Raw genomic sequence first — 4,679 nt, 5'->3', positions numbered from 1 at the left:
GCTGGGAATAACCTTTAATTCTGCGGATTCTAGCATCATAGGGTATTTTTTTTAATCTGATTTAATTACTTGTCTACAAAACATATGTATATAAATATCTGACGTATATAACCAAAACCTAATTGTAAATTTTATTTTGTTCTTAAATATGTGCAGTAATGTGCAGTAATAAACAAATATTTTAAAATCTATAAAATTTAACACTTTCTTGGGATTTTCTTATTTTCATCAGATGTTTTTTGACTCGATATTTATAATCTGAATTATATGTATAGTTGTAGTTTAATATATTTTGAATGTGACATACATATTTTATTAGTTATAAAAGTACATTAACAAGACAGACTCAATAAATTTTAAAATTGTACTAATCCTCACATATTAAAAAAACTAAAGTTTAGCGTATGCTATGAAGCGTGCAGACTGCAAATAAACCGACCGAATTATTTACTTCAGCAAATATGTTAATAATAAACGTGAACCATTATTATGTTATAAATGGTTACCCATAATTTATTACGCATCGTTTAATATTTATATTCATAAAATAATCAATACGTGTACGTCATTTTTAATTCGATCAAAGCAATAATAATTGGCTTATTAGGGTTAATACCGCCATAATTCATACCATAACCAGGCAATTGAGGTTTAAATAACAAGTTATAATTTTGCATTAGCTAACAATGTCGTGCGGACATTGAAGCAGTAAACCGGTTTATTGGTAACTTAGAAAATTTACATATGTGTGTGGTTTAATTTTTCTTATAATTAAGTATACGCATGTTTTACTTCGTTTTAATTCTGTTGCATTATACAGGTTGCTCTTTTTTTCAGTTTTCACTTTTCTAAAAGTCATATCTCTTTTGAGAACAATTTACATTGGATTGGGTTTTTACTTAAATATATTTTTTTACACAAATTGTAATTTAAAGCTCTCAGTTTCTTAACACTAGTAAAGACAAGTCCATATAAAAGCCAGCGTATATCTTTGCGATACAACCTTATATTGGCTGCAACTTCTTGGTAGAATATTTTAAGGAGACCGTATGAAGTTTACAACACGAATAGCAGTGAGCTTGGATAATTACATTATCAATTGGATCAATTGGTATTTGTTGCTAATGCATTACGATATAAATAAGTATTATATCATATATCTGTAGAAATATTAGTCTAACTAAAGCAGCAAAAACTTTGTAAACACAGTTGTGTATTATTTTTGACCTAAGACATTGCGTGAATAAATTTTATTATCTTTAGATACGGATGTTTTTGATTGAATCTTTAACATTTTCTAATTGTCTTATGGTTACAAATAATTTTAGCTTAAAAAAACATTGAAGTTTTTATATTTTACCTTGACTTCCTTTTCTTGTTATAAAAATACAGATATTACAATTTAAAGTTTAGATGAATCTTCCACCTACCATAGAACTCGTCCATATATATTCTGAAAAAGCATATGACACATATGACACCCCTACGTTGGCTTAACATTTCAAAATAACAATTAAAGTCCTCGTTGTAATTTATTTCAAAACACCCTGTGAAAAATATATATGATGAAAATATCGTTGCTATTCGTAATTACTGATGCTATATATCAAATATGAACCTTTTTATGAACATGAAATTTCATTCCAAGCCCAGCACTTAAATCTGCTTAAATGCTTATTACAAATTGAACACAATGTTTGCTTTAACAATACTAAACTGCTCTGTATACAGTATTTAGTCGTCCATTAGCAATGCGTCAATGTGGTAGTAGATAATTCAACACACAAAGTACACAGTAGTTAGCCCTTCGCATTTTCGAATATGTTTACAATACAAAATTGATTTTATATATAAAATTTAATAATATATTATTATATTGTGCATTAAGGAGCCCATACACGTACGTGTTCGTGTATAAAAACCGAGCTATATCGATAATGACTGACCATTTCCTATATTGCTCAAATCGTAGGGTCTTGACCTCGAAATATATTTAAAAAAGTAACGTTTAGGTCGACTCATGTATTATGTTATCATTTATATAATTATGAATAGATTTTTATTTTAATTCGTTTGCATTATTAAAATTAAATATAATTAAAATTATAATATTTTTTAGAAAATTGAAACACAAGGTCAAATTTACATGTAAAATAGTTTTGCCTATAGGTTTTCTATAAGGGCGGTACCTACCTCAGTGGGCGCTTTTGGTTTAAGAAATAATTTTTGCTGAAAACTGAAGAACGCAGTTTTGAAAAAGTTTTATTAATACTTAAAATCATCAAACGCATGCTACTAATAATCGTAAATATTAAGTGTGTATTTTAGTTATTAATCACAATTTCAACTTCGTATCAATTCATATTAAATAGTAGGTATTAGTACATATATTTAAGTTTATATACAAGTCAAGCATTCTTAAATCATGCAAATCTTAACTAGATTATGGCACGTATATGGGACTAAATCTATGCATGTTCTGACAGATTTATTGAGCATTATTGTACGCCTAAATATCAGTCACATACGGTGAAATATAATCCCTTTCGCTCGCTCGCATGTTAAGTGACGAGAGTGAGTGAGAAGACGTGGTCATGCGGAACACATGTAATGCAAGCTCTTATCTCTCACTCATTCTCTTCACTTAACACGCAGGCAAGCGAAAGGGAATGTATTTCACCGTACGCGCCAGCTAAATACGTGAGAATTTTTTTTATTATTACTAATTTTTTCAGATGAAGCGTTAATTAAAATTCAGTGCGGTACTTATAAATCACATTCATAGGTAAAATTACGTAGGGATCTACTTAATAAAAAACGCGTTATAACTGTTGCCACATTGATAAATATGTATATATTATTTTATTATTATAGTTATATTTATTTGTTATACTCTTCCACTATTTGCGGTTTCATTGGTAAATTCATATCTCTTCTGAATATCACATAAATTCAGCCGAGTACCCTTTAAGGAGGTGGGTGGTTCCCATTATTGCAATCCTTTGTACTTCGGCTAGTAATTGTTGTCCAGAAAGTCCCTAAGATATTTATGTCCTTTTTTAGCGTTCCCAACGCTCCTATTATTACCGGCACGGTCTTGGTTTTGCAGTCTTACATTCTGATAATTTCTATTTCTAGGTCTATATATTTTCTAATTTTTACAATTTCATTTAACCCCCCCATTTGAGTCATCTGGAACTAAAATATCAAACAGAAGACAACTTTATTTTATGATGTATTATTATATCTGGACTATTTACTAATATATTTATGTTTATTATTATGTTACGTGAGTTACGTTCCACGTTGTTTTGATCGTTTATTACTTTTGTTTGTTGATGTTCGTAATATGGTTTTTGCAAGTCGACACCCTTGACCCTTACAAAATATTTAGGGGATATAACCCGACATACTGTTGTATACTATCGACATTTACTATCCTTTAGCAATTTTTTTTGTTTATGGTATCTGGTATTTAGGGCATTGTCTTGTGTTGCCATTATTAAACTTTCGGTTTCGCTTTAAGACAGGAACTACCTATCCATTGAAAAATGTTCGTTTATCAACAGTTCGTTCTTCCAATCTTACGAAAAATCTGCTATGCAGTGGTTGTTTTTCAATATATATTTTTTCGTTTCTATTTATTTTTTAATTGCTTTTTCTAAATCTTTATCTTGATAAGTATTTTTATTTAATTTCTTAACTTTTTTTTAGGAGAGCAATTTTATTTGTTGGTTTCGTTTCATAAATTTGTCTCTATTTACTGAAATATATCTCCAGTCAAAATGTCGAAGGCAGATTTTGATTTTAGTAACCCACGAATTTCATGTTTTCTTTTAAATATTGTATAATCTATCATAATTAGTCTCAAGATGATGCATACCTCACATGGTTATTCCTCAACTAAGCAACAAGTCCAAAACTGTACGTCACAATTAGGATAATATTAAATAATTTATAAAACCTCTCTTTGTTTTTCAATATATCCTACAGTTCACCCGAGGGGGGCGCTATCGAATCAATCTTGAAAAAGTGGTCTTTGACCAAAAAAAGGTTGGGAACCTATGATAGTCTGTAAATATATTACTTTGTAAAGATTTAATGGTAAATATATTTTTTTTTAATATTTAGAATTGATATTCATATTTAAAAATATTGTTCTACATGGACATAGAGACTATAAAATAACTAAAAAATAGTATATATGAATTTTCGTGCTATTTTTTATGTTACTGTCTATATTTTAGATTAATATATAATACATAAATAAAATAATAATCTTGTTCCCAGAAAATCACTACTCGTTCATGTTAATCGTTACCACGTTGTGACGCGTTGGATTCGCGGTTAACGCTAGGTTTACAATATTAACGAAAATGTATTTGGCATAACATAATATGGGATTACAGTACCGGTAGTACAAATACCAGTTGTACCGGTATTAGTGCAACAATTATCCTTCAGTTTGACTAGTATTACAAAATGAAATACTAGTAGTACCAAAAATATTTTTATTCTTTTTTTAAACTGTACATCTTATTTGTTAAAAACAATATCGCAATGGTTTGAATTACGAAAATGAAAGTAAAAGCTTAGAATAAAATAATACTTATTGTAAGGGCTTAACCAAAGTTCCCAGTAATTCTGTCATGTAACAGAGAAATTACCGCGCCTTTTTT

Source organism: Plectrocnemia conspersa, unplaced genomic scaffold, assembly GCF_051122295.1.
Source record: "Plectrocnemia conspersa isolate PC_06_02 unplaced genomic scaffold, ASM5112229v1 ptg000001l, whole genome shotgun sequence".
In the NCBI taxonomy this organism is placed as follows: Eukaryota; Metazoa; Arthropoda; class Insecta; order Trichoptera; family Polycentropodidae; genus Plectrocnemia; species Plectrocnemia conspersa.
The sequence above is the reverse complement of the archived record's forward strand: the minus strand, read 5'-3'. Positions refer to the sequence as shown.